The 15,373-nt window shown below is 48.2% G+C and overlaps 1 protein-coding gene and 1 long non-coding RNA gene across 3 annotated transcripts in view; one reads left to right on the forward strand and one right to left on the reverse strand.

Annotated features, from left to right (window-relative positions):
- THRAP3 (thyroid hormone receptor associated protein 3) overlaps window positions 1-7,521 on the reverse strand; it is a 67,583-nt gene extending 60,062 nt beyond the window's left edge. Inside the window, exon 1 of one of the 2 annotated variants that reach the window (XM_055341613.1) lies at window positions 7,428-7,521. The gene's annotated coding sequence lies outside the window, so the exon portion shown is untranslated. Of the gene's footprint in view, window positions 1-6,879; window positions 7,012-7,427 lie in introns of those variants that run through there. The other variant, XM_055341614.1, reaches the window with a different exon arrangement.
- Window positions 7,522-7,797: 276 nt separating this feature from the next.
- LOC129520886 (uncharacterized) lies at window positions 7,798-14,962 on the forward strand. Its single transcript, XR_008666695.1, has 3 exons — window positions 7,798-8,303; window positions 9,550-9,625; window positions 12,221-14,962. It is a non-coding gene; the product is annotated as an uncharacterized LOC129520886 (long non-coding RNA).
- Window positions 14,963-15,373: the final 411 nt, after the last annotated feature.

Consider the following 15,373-nt stretch of genomic DNA (forward strand, 5'->3'; position numbering starts at 1 on the left):
ATTTTCAACTGGTAGCTTAACAGAATCTGAGTAAATCAGAACTTGATAGTGGGAGCACTTCCAGAGACAGCCAACCAGTCAGCATATCTCTTCCAGTATTAATTCATCCTTTATTTATTCACTAAACCTTTTCTATGTAACTAGAAAGTCCTAGGTATGGGGATTCAGCAATGAATCAAACAAATCTCTGCTTTACTCTCTAAAGAGGTGAAGACACAGCGGATTAAAAACGTCCCACAGGAGGGCCTAGGTGGCTCAGTCTGTTGAGCATTCGACTCTTGATTTCAGCTCAGGTCTTGCTCTCAGGGTCTTAGGTTGAGCTGCATGTTGGGCTCTGCACTCAGCACTAAGTCTGCTTGTCCCTCTCCCTTTTGAGAGAGAGAGAGAGAAAGAGCACAAGCAGGGGGAGGGGCAGAGAGAGAGGAAGAAGCAGACTACCAACTGAGCAGGGAGCCCGATGTAGGGGGGGCTCAATCCTGGGACTCTGGGATCTTGACCTGAGCCGAAGACAGACACTTAAGTGAGCCAGCCAGAAACCCCTTAAATCTTTTTTTTTTTTTAAGATTTTTTAATTCACTTATTCATGAGACACAGAGAGAGACAGAGTCAGAGACATACGCAGAGGGAGAGGCAGGCTCCATGCAGGGAGCCCAGATGCGGGACTTGATCTCGGGTCTCCAGGATAACGCCCTGAGCTGAAGGGAGGTGTGCAACCGCTCAGCCACCCAGGCGTCCCAAAACTCCTTAAATCTTAAAAAATAAAAAAATAATGTCCCACAGGAATAATGTGGGAGGCGGGAGGGGATGATAAGAGGAGTACCCCACAGATAGGGTGGTAAAGAAAGGCCTTGTTCAAGACATTCCCCAATGTGATACAAACATACGTAGGACCATCAAAACTACCAAACCTAAAAAATGGTTCAGCAACTTGACTCCTTAACAGCTAAGCAGTAAGAACTTAAGAGTAGGGGCACCTGGGCTAAGTGTCTGCTGTCAGCTCAGGTCATGATTCTGAAGCCCCAGATCAAGCCTGTGTTGGATTCCAGGTCCAGCAAGGAGTCTGCTTCTCCCTCTCCCCGCGCTCATGCTCATTCTCTCACTCTCTCAAATAAATAAAATCTTTTTTTTTTTTTTTTTTTTTTTTTTATTTATGATAGTCACAGAGAGAGAGAGAGGCAGAGACACAGGCAGAGGGAGAAGCAGGCTCCATGCACCGGAAGCCCGACGTGGGATTCGATCCCGGGTCCCCAGGATCGCGCCCTGGGCCAAAGGCAGGCGCCAAACCGCTGCGCCACCCAGGGATCCCTCAAATAAATAAAATCTTAAAAAAAAAACAAAAAAAAAACAAACTTAAGAGTACACAAAGCATCACTTTATTATAACTGAAACAAATTTATCTTAAGAAATTTACCCAATTTTTTCTTCTGGGCAACCCCAATCTGGCACCTGACCAACTTCCTCAATCTCTTTTAAATTTTTTTTTTTTCCGATAGCCCACAGTCTGGTAGATAAAGATATTAGTCAAGACTGTAGGACACATCCTTTAGACACACTGGGACCATCTTCTCTGAAGGCCTACCATAATGGAGCCCTAGAGTGGAGAAATCTGGATAGCTTTAGAAAGCAGTCTCAAAAAAAAAAAAGAAAAGAAAGCAGTCTCATCTCTTAGACACCTCTATCAATTATTTATCCTGTCTTTATAATTAAAATAGAGGAAAAAAATTGAGGAGTCATTCCTCAAAAAAGAAAAGAAACTCTCACACACAATTACTGAAAGCAAAGCAATGGACTTCACATAGGCATATTAAACACACACTCAACTTTGGTTCTTAAGCCTGAAGACAAGCGCCAAAAGTCTTCTAATTAGACATTCAACAATTTCTCTTTGCTTGGCCTTCTATGTTCTGAAACAAGCCCAGCTATGCAGTTACAACATTCCAGATGCTAAAAAGCAAATCAGGAAAAACAAAAATGAGGACACTGTACAGACACCAACTAAAAGGCATGGGCAGGGGGTCAGATTAAAGCCTTTGTGCTTTCTAAAAGTCCTTGGGGGGATCCCTGGGTGGCGCAGCGGTTTGGCGCCTGCCTTTGGCCCAGGGCGCGATCCTGGAGACCCGGGATCGAATCCCACGTCAGGCTCCTGGTGCATGGAGCCTGCTTCTCCCTCTGCCTATGTCTCTGCCTCTCTCTCTTTCTCTCTCTGTGACTATCATTAAAAAAAAAAAAAAAAAAAGTCCTTGGGTTCAGAAACAAAATTCAATGTTTTGGGCTTATTTCCCTCACTGGTCTGCAAAAAATAAGGCAACAAGGCAGAAAACAATCTCTAATGATGATATAATGTAAGACAGAAAACAGACTTTAAGCGAAGGCATTAGAGACCCGTATCATATATCTAAAAAAGAGACACCATATTAAATTGCCTGCAGACATGTAATTTAAAGATGTAAAATAAAATCAAGTGACTCTGTTCCACGTGAGGGATACATGTCAGGCCGTAGTGAGGTCTCTGACAAACTGGAAAAGGACATGCCCAACCATAAAAGATGGCTGCAGATGAGGCAGAAACACAGGTCTGAGGCTGCCAAAACTGATTTTTCAAAAGCAGCCTGAATCTAAATTTTACATAAAATCTCCTTGTTTCTTAAATGCTGACAACTAATTCAAATTCACAATGCTGTGTGTATTCCGGGCTCTTGACCTGAGCCGAAGGCTGACACTTAACTGAGCCACCCAGATACCCCTTAAATCTTAAAAAAATAAAAAAATGTTCCACAGTAATAATGTGGGAGGCAGGAGGGGTTGATGAGAGGAGTATCCCACAGATAGAATGGTAAAGAAAGGCCTTGTTCAAGACACTGAACAAGATGTATGTATCAAAATACATCTGGAGACTGGATTTAGTCCACAAGCCTTCAGTTTTCAACCTCTGCTGTAAAAACAAAAATACACCTTTCTTTCAGTGGTACAGCTCTACCTCTGGGGTACAAAGTACACCTTATGTTTCCAATCACACATTAAGATGTAAAAATATAATACAAGAAATAAGAATATACATCTGAGGGATCCCTGGGTGGCTCAGTGGTTCAGTGCCTGCCTTTGGCCCAGGGCATCATCCTGGAGTCCCGGGATCGAGTCCCATGTCGGGCTCCCGGCATGGAGCCTGCTTCTCCCTCTGCCTCTCTATGTCTATCATAAATAAAATCTTAAAAAAAAAAAAAAAAAAATATACATCTGAAACCCCAGATGGAAGAAAAGCAAAAAGATGGTTCTTGCTCTTCATATACGAAGGTACTCCATTTGCACCACTTAAAATACTAACAGTTTCTTCCAGTAGAAAAAAACATTCAGAAATGGACTTTCATGATACTGAGCTAATGTCTGACTTCTTCAATATGTGCATCAGCCTGTAACTTGCAGACAAAAAGAAACTAAAAGATCTATGGCACAGCATCTAAACTTGATTTTTAAAAAAGTTCCCATTAAAGACTAAGAAATGTGGTGATGGCTAACTCAGTTCTTGGAGTAACTCTTGATCTAGAGGTTGTGAGATTAACCCCACGTGGGGTGTAGAGCTTACCTAAAAAAAAAAAAAAAAAAAAAAAGATGAAGGAAAGCAATCTTTTAGAAAGGGTACCCACGACTCAACTCTGATAAGCCATGGGCAACTACTTTTTTATGGGTTATAAACCCGCATTACAAGCTCTAGAACACTGGTTCTTAAATTCTGAGACTAGGGCAGCCCAGGGGGCTTGGCGGTTTAGCCCTGCCTTCAGCCCAGGGCATGATCCTGGAGTCCCCAGATCGAGTCCCACATCAGGCTCCCTTGCACGGAGCCTGCTTCTTCCTCTGCCTGTGTCTCTGCCTCTCTCTCTGTCTTTCATGAATAAATAAAATCTTAAAAAAAAAAAAATTCTGAGACTAATGAATTTGACGGAAGTTATCAAACCTTTGAGAAAATGCAGTCGCTCACAAAAATTTTAGTTTCATGGGCTCCCTATAGTCCATGGACTACAGATTAAGAATAGCCTGATCCGGGATCCCTGGATGGCGCAGCGGTTTAGCACCTGCCTTTGGCCCAGGGTGCGATCCTGGAGACCCAGGATCGAATACCACGTCGGGCTCCTGGTGCATGGAGCCTGCTTCTCCCTCTGCACATCTCTGCCTCTCTCTCTGTGTGTGTGACTATCATAAAAAAATAAAAATTAAAAAAAAAAAAAGAATGGCCTGATCCCAAGAATATTAAACCTACATCCTCTCCAAACACCCCACTTCTTCCTACCAATACATAGACAACTACTATATCCGGTCTGGACCAGTACGGTAGTCTCTTAAATGATATCCTCCATAATCCATCTTCCATACCTTTGCAAAAATAATCTTTTTTAAAGATTTTTATTTATTTGAGAACAGAGAGAGAGAGCACACGCACACACACAAGTGGAAAGGGAGGAACAAAGGGAAACACAGACTCCCCACTGAGCAGGGAGCCCAATGCTGTGATGCTGCTGCTGCTGCTGCTGTGATGCAGGACTCCGATGTGAGATTTGATCTAAGGATCCCAAGATCATGACCTAAGCCAATAGCAGATGCTCAAGGCACTCAGGTGCCCCAAGGGTTATTTTAAAATATAAATCAGAAGGCTTCAATGGCTTCAGCCAAACCACCTTACCTGTCCAGCTGTTGTCACCACTCTCCTCACTGTGTCAGCTACTTTGGGCCTCTTTTCAGTTCTGAAAGCACACAATTCTCCCCACCTTCTTGCTGTTCCCTCCATATGCAATGTGCTTTCCTACAAAACTGTCATTCATGCCCAAAAGACCTTCTCTGACCAACCTTAGGTCTCCCTTGTTAGTGTCTGCTAGAGTCCCTGCTTGATATTCCCTTATCACTTTTCTCAATTTGTCATTTATTTTTTTACTGGTTGTATCTTCCCCTACTCTACTAGAAGTTCTCCAAATGCAAGACCCCTTGGGTCTCACACCCCACCCCACCCCCACCTACTCCCAGAGCCTAGTACAGGAGCCAGGCGGTAGAGCGTGTTCTCAGGCACTATTTGCTGAATCAATCAGCCAAATACTGAACTGACTCAATCTTAAATGTTTACAGGATGAGTGTGTGAAGCAATCCATTGATATCTAACATTTGGGGGAAAAAAAAATCTAACATTTGAGAGAACAGCATTAACCACTTTGCCTTCAATTCGGGAGGTCATTGCGCCGGAGAAATAGGCTAGCATCTTGAGATTCTTAGTGGTTGAGACTATCCGTTCAAAATAAATAATTAGGGGATCCCTGGGTGGCGCAGCGGTTTGGTGCCTGCCTTTGGCCCAGGGCGCGATCCTGGAGACCCGGGATCGAGTCCCACATCGGGCTCCCTGCATGGAGCCTGCTTCTCCCTCTGCCTGTGTCTCTGCCTCTCTCTCTCTCTGTGACTATCATAAATAAATAAAAATTTAAAAATAAATAAATAAATAAGTAAACAATAGTCGTTTGTCTTCTGCTCCCTCTCTGCCAGCAGTATCTCTCCCCACCTGGGTGCTAATCTCCACAATATTCCAAGCTTCCTCCTTCCAACTTCTCAGGACAAAACAGGACACTCCTTTTTGTAATCCATTATTTCACTGGCTAAGCCAAATTCAAAGGATGCCTGTAACTTGGTGTTAACGCTAATGAATATGCTAAAGAACTACTGTCGCTACTGTTACCACTATCACCACCACCAGGAAAACGGGACTGTATGTACATCTGTAGAACTAGAAATCAGTCATTCCAAAACCGGAGACCCGTCACTGGTGCCAAAAGGGTTAAAGAACGAGGCGACAGGCCTGCATTGGACATCAAAGATTTTTAGTGGAACAGTTTTCTTCTGGAAACTTCAGTACACCTTTTACAAGATGCAACCAAGCCCAAGTGGTTGCAGAATAAATCCGTTTCTGATATTGCTGAAGTGTGTGCCTTGGTTCACAAAACGTTAATTCCCAGCAAAGAGCAAACTGAGCTCGATTTGCTCCACAGGTTGCTCATGGGCAGGAACAGTTTCTGACTCCTTGTAACAGGCTTCTGCTTAATGATACACACATCAAGCCCTCCAGATAACCGAACAGACAATATTTCCACATTAAAAAAAAAGGCGGGAGGGGGGGCATCCGAAAGGAAAGAAAAGGAAAAGGAAATGCGGGTATACAGTATTTCCACATTTAAAAAAGGGGGGGAGCATCGGAAAGGAAAAAAAGGAAATACAAATGTGTTAATACCTGCCTTTGCACTCTGGGCCCACAATCTACATACCCTACACGCGGGGATGATGATAACAATGCACCCTAATCCATGTCAGGTAACGAGTTAAGCGGTTTTCAGTTTCATCTCCGTTAATCCTCGCAGTAACGCTCTAAAGTTGCCGCGGCTACTTACCGCTCTTTTGCAGATAAGGAAACTGAGGCACCCGGAAGCGAAGAAACCCCTCGACCTAAAATCAAAAGCTTAACGGAGCCAAAACCTGAACCCGGGCAAGCTGGCCCCGCCATCCGCCTTTCTGTTCTGCCCCCAGAAGCTTCCCTGGCTCTCGCCCGCCAAGGCTCTGCCGCACCCGGAGGCTCCCATTGCGATCCAATGAACCCCCCCCCCACTCCCCACCCGCGTAGACACCCTACGACCACCGACCGCTTCGCACTCCCGGGCACCACCGGCGCTGCTCGCCGGCTCCTGCCGCCAGGCTCCACCCCCTGAGATTTAGAAAGGCGACCAGAAGAGCTGATTTAAAAAAAAAAAAAAAAAAAGTTGTTGAGATGCAAAAGGAGGCAAAAGAAAAAAAAAAAATGCCTCCTACTGGCACAACACACGCGCGCCGGCGACCCCCCGGAATGCAAGTCGGCCTCACCTCCAACCCGAGAGGGCTGAGATGGAGTGGGCGCACAGATGTTCCAGCGGCAGGTTGGATTTGGACTATGCCTCCTCTGGCCGCAAGCAGGGAAGGAGGACTAACACTCACCGAGTGCCAGCCACATGCGCCCTAGAAGACAGAACCAGGCCAATGGAGACGGGGGGGGGGGGGAGGGGGAGTTGCACTCAGAGTTCCGGGAAAAGGAGAAATTCAGAGAATGGGGTTCCTGCGACTAAAGGGGGGAGATGGAAGAGGTGGAGGCCTCAGGCTTGCAGCTTAAGGGGGGGGGAGGGGGAGGGAGAAAAGGCGGCCCCAGAGCGTCGGGAGCTAGGCCGGAGCGAGGGGAAACCCTGAAGGGCGGGGAGGGGGAGGAGCCGGAGAGGGAGCGGGGCCAGCTCCGAGGAGGCCTGGGGGCAGCGGCGCAGGAGCGGCCCCGCGCCGGGCCCGCCCGGGACCCCGACCCGGCCGCCGCGGAGAGAGGATAAAACACGCCACCGCCGGAGCCGGGGGAGCTGCCCTGATCCCCATCACAGGCCCCCACTCACCCGGGCCCGCCGCAGCGATCGCAGCAGCAGCCTCGCAACGGCACAACCGGCCCGAATCTCGCCCCCGCCCGACAGCGCGCCCCGCGTCCCCGCTCTCCGACGGCGGCAGCGGCGGCGTCGCCCCCGCTGACTCCTGGGAAATGTAGTGCTCGGCCCGCCCGCTGCTAGCCCAGCCGGCGGTGCGCCGAACTACGTTTCCCACAAGGCGAGGCGAGCGTTGGGCCCGCCGCTTTGCGTCACGCGCAGGGTTGTCGGCAGTCACGTGGGGCGCTGCGTCGCGATCCCCTCCCCCCCGCCTGGGTGGCCTGGGGAAGAAGGAGGGAGGTGAACGGAAGGGGCGGGGGCGTTGCTGACGCCACTGCCCCCACCATTTTGGACTCGGCTTGGAGTGAGGGCCGGAGCCCCACCCGCCGGCGGCCGCCCTTCGTCGTCGCCGAGGCCTTAGGCCGGGAGGCCGGGAGGCGGGCCGCCGCGCTCGCTTGGTGACCTTGAGCTATGCGTCTCCGCTGCGGGAGCCTCGGGGTCCCCGCTCCGGCGGGCGGCCCGCAGTCCCCACGCCGCGGAGTTGTTGCGAGAGTCCGACAAAGTGAGGCCCGTGGGGGCGGCCGGTGCCCTGAAAGCGCGACTCAAAATGGAGCTGTTTGCATTGCGGTGATCGGACACCTCCTAAGGACGCTCGGGAGCCCCGTGGGTCCGGGCCCGCGTGGCCCCATCCCCCGCCCGCGACCGTGTGAGCGCAGGAAGGGACGGTCTAAAAAGTGTAGTCCTCTGAAGCTCCTTAAAATGGATGCCACTCGCCCAGTTAAACAAACCACAAGTGCCCCCTCCCCGGGCAGGCTTGGAATCTGCATGATAAACGTCCTTCTGCATCTGCAGGTTCGGGAGCCACCAGCACCTATCAGGGTTGTGCACAAGCTACTTTCCGCTGGACTTCCTGCCCCAGTGAACTCCGACCTTTAAGACTGAGCTCAGATGTTACCCCCTCTTTTTTTTTTTTTTTTTAAGATTTTATTTTACTTTTTCATGAGAGACACAGAAGGAGAAGCAGGCCCCATGCGGGGAGCCGGATGCAGGACTCGATCCTGGGTCTCCAGGGTCTTGCCCTGAGCCAAAGGCAGATGCTCAACCGCTGAGCCACCGAGGTGTCCCAAATGTTCTCTTGTATGAAGCCTTTCGAGGCTTTACTAGCTTCCCCCCACACCTCCCATCCCCCATATCTACTCCTGCAGCACCTTTGCACCTGATTTTTTTTTCTTTGCGCCTGATTTTATAATTATCAGGCCTGTGCTGGTCTTCCCCACCAAACTGTGAGCTATTTGAGAGCAGAGATTAATTAGTTCGGGTGGGTTTTTTTTTTTTTTTCGGGTGGGTTTCTGCATCCCCACAGCAAAGTTAAGAAAGCCCATGTGGGGGATCCCTGGGTGGCGAAGCGGTTGGCGCCTGCCTTTGGCCCAGGGCACGATCCTGGAGACCCGGGATCGAATCCCACGTCGGGCTCCCGGTGCATGGAGCCTGCTTCTCCCTCTGCCTGTGTCTCTGCCTCCCTCTCTCTCTCTCTCTCTCTCTCTCTCTGTGACTGTCATAAATAAATAAAAATTAAAAAAAAAAAAAAAAAAAGAAAGAAAGCCCATGTGGGGATCCCCTGGGTGGCGCAGTGGTTTGGAGCCTGCCTTTGGCCCAGGGCGTGATCCTGGAGACCCTGGATCGAATCCCACGTCGGGCTCCCAGTGCATGAAGCCTGCTTCTCCCTCTGCCTGTGTTTCTGCCTCTCTCTCTCTCTCTCTTTTCTCTCTCTCTCTCTCTCTCTCTCTCTCTCTGTGACTATCATAAATAAATTTTAAAAAATTTAAAAAATAAATAATAAGTTATTAAAAAAAAAGTCCATGTGAATAAAGATTGCAGGGAGGGGAGAAAAAAGTCTGTTCTTCCTGCAAGAAAAGCTCACCAGCTCAAGTCTGGGACCATGTCATGTCAGCCCTCACCCTTGCTGACCTCAGTGGCCTTCCTTCCAGGCTGCATACTCTTTCTTCCTTCTCTGAGCGTTTCCCTGCTTGCTGTGTAGGGCTTCTTGAAAGGTTTTGATTCAACTTAATTTTCTTTCTCTCTCTCTTTTTTTTTAAAGTGGGCTCCACAACACAGGACTTGAACTCATTATCCTGAGATCAAGAGAGGGACACTGAACCAACGGAGCCACCCAGGTACCCCTCGACTTCATTTCCAACTCAACAGATTTTTGGACTGCTATATGCCATGGTGCCCAGTGAAAAATACTAGGAACACAATGGTGAATTAGAGGGATACAAAAATATGTAATCATTCCTCCCGGTTTCTGAAATACTCCATGCTGGAGCTCTTACCTGTCTCTCACTTCCACTCCTTGCCTGGCCCAAAACCCACCCTGCAGCTCCGGCCTCCTCTCTCTCTTCTCATCAGTCTCTCTCCCTGAGAGACCCCGCTCCATGAGCGAGCTGGCCAACTCAGGTGGTTTCTACATCTTTTCTGTGCACTTTACTCCCTTAACAACATCTTGGCATCAACTCCTATCGTTCCAGATGTTCCAGAGTCACCATACCCTGAGTTTCCCACTGGCTTCTCAAACTAATCTTACTGAAATCTGAATTCTTTTTCCTTCCAATACAGCATTACCTAATTGTGTAGTTAACCATTTATATGTCTGTTTTCTCCACTAAACTTTGAGCCCCCCTCAGGAAAGAGAACATCTTGGGCTCCCAGGTGGCTCAGTGTTTGAGCATGTGTCTTTGGCTCAAGGCATGATCCCGGGATCGATTCCTGCATCGGGCTCCCTGCATGGCGCCTACTTCTCCCTCTGCCTGTGTCTCTGCCTCTATGGGTCTCTCATGAATAGATAAAATCTTTAAAAAAAAAAAAAAAGAAATCTATTGCTGGAGTGCCTTGCTGGCTTGCTTGATAGAGCATGTGACTCTTGAGCTCAAGGCTGTGAGTTCAACTCCCATGTTGGGCATAGAGATTCTTAATTTTTTTTTAAGATTTTATTTAAAAAAAATAAAAAAATACTTATTTATTCATGAGAGAGGCAGAGACACAGACAGAGGGAGAAACAGGCTCCATGTAGGGAGCCTGACATGGGACTGTATCCCGGGTCTCCAGGATCACGTCCCAGGCCGAAGGCAGCACTAAACCACTGAGCCACCGGGGCTGCCCAAGATTCTTTTTTTTTTTTTAAGATTTTTATTTATTTATTCATGAGATACACAGAGAGAGAGAGGGAGAGAGAGGCAGAGAGACAGGCAGAGGGAGAAGCAGGCTCCATGCAGGGAGCCCGAAGCGGGACTCGATCCCGGAACTCCAGGATCACGCCCTGGGCCAAAGGCAGGCACTAAACCGCTGAGCCACCCAGGGATCCCCAGATTCTTAATTTCTTAAAAAATAATAATAATAATAAGTCTATTGCAAAAAAAAAAAAGTAAGTCTATTGCATGCATGATCAATTACCAGTGTGGTAAGGGCAACATAAGAAAATATGTTATATGCTATGATAACATGGAATACACGTGGGCAAACTATAGCCTACAAGCCAATCCTAGCCCTCCTCCTATTTTTGTATGGCCAGAAGCTAGGAACTGTTTTTAAATTTTTAAATGGCTGGAAAAAAAATTTTTAACTAATATTTCTCCTTTGCACAGCCAGTGAGGTTTATCCGAGGCACGATTATTGCTAATTGAAAAACTAGTATTACGTGACATGTAAAAAGTATATATAAAGTTCAACATTCATAACTTCACATATGTGTCTTCTGCTGACACAGAATTGAGAAGCTGCAGGGAGGGCACCTGGGTGGCTCATTCAGTTAAGTGTCTTACTCTTGATTTCTCCTTTTTTTTTTTTTTTAAGATTTTATTTATTTATGAGAGACACAGGCAGTCGTGGGACTCAATCCTAGGTCTCCAGGATCACGCCCTGGGCTGAAGGAGGGGCTAAACCGCTGAGCCACCCAGGCTGCCCTTACTTTTAGTTTCTACTCAGGTTATGACCTCAGGGTCCTGGGAGATGGAGCCTCCCCACCCATGCCCCGGGCTCCATGCTCAGCAGGGAGTCTGCTTCTCTCCCTCTGCCCCTCCCCTGGCTTACACGCCTGTGTGTGTTGGGGGAGGGTGCCTGCAAGTGCACAAGCTCTCTCTCTAAAATGAGTAAATGGGGTGCCTGGGTGGCTCAGTCGGTTGAGCGTCTAACTTCAGCTCAGGTCATGCTCTCGGGGACCTGGGAGGGAGTTCTGCATCTGGCTCCCGACTTAGCGGTGTTGTGGGGTGGGGGGGTCTGCTTTTCCCTATATCTCTCCCTCAACTCATGCGCTCACTTGGGCTTGCTCTATCTCTCAAAAAATTAAGTAAATAATCTTTTTTCAAAAAAAAAGATTTATTTGAGGGAGAGAGAGGGAGCATGCACAGGGTGGTGGGGACAAAGGGAAAGAGAAAAGACTCAGACTCCCCCTGAGCAGGGTGCCTGACGATGCTGGGCTCCATCCCAGCACCCCGGGATTTTGACCTGATTTGAAGGCAGACGTTCAACTGACTGAGCCACTCAGGCTTTTAACAATCTTAAAATGATCTTTAAAAAATAATCTTAAAAATTAATTTAAAAAAAAATATTGAGTAGCCATGACATTGTGTGACCTACAAGGCCTAAAAACAGTTTCCATCCTTTATAGAAAAAGTTTGCTGAGTCTTGACATGGAATCTAGAGATTCTGGCCTAGGCTAGGAGGTCAGAGGAGGCTTCACTGAGGAAGTAACCCATAAATTTGTCATCAACCAGGCGGAGAACTAAGGAAGTGCTTTCCAGGCAGAAGGACAACACGTGGAAAAGTCTGAAGGAACTTGGCTTATCCTAAATAATGTTAGGCCTGCCATTGAGTCTGGAGTGTAATAGGAATTAAAGCCCAGTGAGCCTGGTGAGGCCCTAACCGGCCAGATCCTGCTGGGTCTGATAGTCCAGGTTGAGATTATTGGATTTACTCTGAGAACAACAGGAAGCCATTGAAAGATTTATAAGCAGGAGAGGGATTCGGGGTTTCCTTTTGTGAAGGATTATTCTGGCACAGTGTGAGAATGGATTAGGGCAAACCAGAATGACAGTGGAGAGACCCATCAAGAGGTTATACAGTAATTCAAATGAGAAGACCCAATATCTTGATCTCATGTGTCTTCGGCTGGGATGAAGAGAAAATAGATTCAAATAATTCTCCAAAGATATTTAGGAGATCAGATCTACAGATCTTGATGGATGACTGGATGAGGGAAGGAGGAGTCAAGCCTCGGTTTCCAGCTTGAGCAGCTGTGTGGATGGAAGTGCTAGTGCTGCCTCCCTCCCTTCCAGCTTGGACCCATCGGCCCACATGCATCACAACATCCTGGAATCATCTGTTACATGGCTGTGTCTCCTGCAGAAGGCCATCTCCTGGAAGGCAACCAGGGCCCTGTTCATCTTCCTAGATCTCAGCAGCAGTCTAGGCACAGAACTGGCAGCAGTAAACAAGTGTGGACTTTTCTTAGTACTTCTGTTCCTTTTTTTTTTAAGCTCTTATTTGAGAGAGAGACACAGTTGGGGGGAAGCAGGCTCCCCGCTGAGCGGGAGCCCAGTGCGGGACTGGATCCCAGGGCTCTGGGATCATGACCTGAGCCAAAGGCAGATGCTTAACCTGGTGAGCCACCCAGGCACCCCTACATCTTTCTGTCTCCTATAGGGGCCCCTCTATCTTCTGATCACTCAGGTTCAAAGTCTTACAGGAATCCGGGCTTTCTCTCTATCTCATCCACCATAGGCCATCCGTCAAAGTCCAGGGTATGCTTCCCCCAAAACATCTTTCGAATCTCCTACCACCCTGTTCTGGGTCTTGACAAGTCCTAACACCTGTGAAGTGATTAGAAGAGTGCCTGGGCCTCACCTGGGTGGTTCAGTAGGTTGAGTATCCAACTCTCAATTTTGCTCTCAGGTCATGACCTCAGGCTCCTGGGATCAAGCCCCACGTTGGGCTCTGCGGTCAGCAGGGCGTCTTCTTAAGATTCTCTGTCCCTCCCTCACTCCTCTAAAATAAATAAATCCGAGGGTGCCTCGGTGGCCCAGCTGGCTGAAATGAACATCTGCCTTCCACTCAGGTCATGATCTCAGGGTCCTGGGATCAAACCCCACGTCGGGCTTTCTGCTCAGCGGGGAGTCTGTTTCTCCCCCTCCTTCTCCCTTTGTGTTCTCCCTCTCTCCAATAAGTAAAATTTTAAAATAATCAACCGATCAATCAATCTTTAAAAAAACAGTGGGGGGATCCCTGGGTGGCACAGTGGTTTAGCGCCTTCCTTTGGCCCAGGGCGTGATCCTGGAGACCCGGGATCGATCCCACGTCGGGCTCCCGGTGCATGGAGCCTGCTTCTCCCTCCGCCTATGTCTCTGCTTCTCTCTCTCTCTCTCTCTCTCTCTCTCTGTGTGTGTGTGTGACTATCATAAATAAATAAATAATTAAAAATAAAAAATAAGAAAACGGCCAGAGTAAGGAGTATGTAAGTGTTGGCTATGATCAAGGACTCTTCCCTGGCCTTCCTGTGTCCTGCCTCTTCCACCCAGGCCCTGCTGCTGATGGTAACCAGGGTGCTGTCTCTCAAGCCCAACTCTGATGGTGTTTTTCCCTGGCTTCAGTGCTCTCAAGATCAAACCCTAAATCTTCGATGTGGTCTACAAGGGTCCATATGGTCTAACCTCCTACTGTCTCTGCAGCTTTGCCTTCACCTTCAAAGGCTCTCTGTTGCCATTGGGATGAAGGGCAAGCTCAGGTCTTTCACCATCTGGCCTCCACTTCCTCACCGGCCTCAGCTGTCATACACAATGTCCTCGTCATGTGTGCTTGTCTTGGCTCTCCTCTGGGCTTCCTCCCTCCTTGTGCCAGTTCATGTCCTTCGTCCCCAGGGCCCCACTTACCAAAAGCTGATCTCATAAGTTCCGAGTCCTCCTCCCTCAGGAGTACCCCAACGCCCACTCTGCATGTGTCAGATTCTCTCTGGCATTGTTGTGATTTCTGTACACCGCATTCTTCCTCTAACTGGGGAACAAATAGAGTGACCATCTGTTGCTATGCCTGTCCAGCGTCCTTCCACTGCTCCTTCTCTGGTAACAGCACTCTGATAATCCTTTGAGAAGCCTTCCCACCCCCACACTGGATGAGCAGGTGACTGACTGACTGATCAGCACATTTCATTCCTTTGGCTGCAATGATTGGCAGGTGGCTCAAACCCGGCGAGCAGAGGGAATGAGCATCAGCCTGACACCTATGCTGAAACACTGAGGAAGGAGCCCTCTTTTTTCTGGGATGGCCTGACCAGAAGGGGAGCACCCTGGACTTGCTAATGGTCATCTCCGCCACCATTTGGAGAGAGCTTTCCTGAGAATAAAGCCAACCTGGTGGGAAAGCAGAGCCGTGAGCTGAGAGAGACCTATTTCAGTTAGAACTGACGAGGCCAAAAAAAAAATTAAAAAAAAATAAAAAATAAAATAAAGTTTAAAAAAAATTAAAAAAAAAAAAAAAGAACTGACGAGGCCAGCTGTGCTCTTGAATTCAGCCACTCCTGAAGTTAGCACTTCTAGACTTTTCTGAGCCTGAGCCAATAAATGAATGTTTGACTTAGGCTCCAGGCTGGAGTCCTGACTAACAGGAAGAAGCTACTGGAGGCCATGTTTGGTTTACAAGATGCTTTCAGAGCAGAAAGGAAGGTGGGAAGGGAAAGCAGAAGGGACCAGTGCCAGTGTGTGACCCTCTAAGTTCGAAGGGCCACCTGTGGAACAGAGGAGCGGTTAGCTTTGCTATTGTTCAGACCAACCAAAGTGCCTTCACCTCCATCTCTGCTTGGCAGAAGAATTGAACCGAACATTGTGGTCAGGGTAACAGTTGCTTGTTTTCTCGTCGATTACTGGCAAAAGGAAGCT

The sequence above is a fragment of the Nyctereutes procyonoides genome, unplaced genomic scaffold (assembly GCF_905146905.1).
Source record: "Nyctereutes procyonoides isolate TBG_1078 unplaced genomic scaffold, NYPRO_anot_genome, whole genome shotgun sequence".
NCBI classification, from domain to species: Eukaryota; Metazoa; Chordata; class Mammalia; order Carnivora; family Canidae; genus Nyctereutes; species Nyctereutes procyonoides.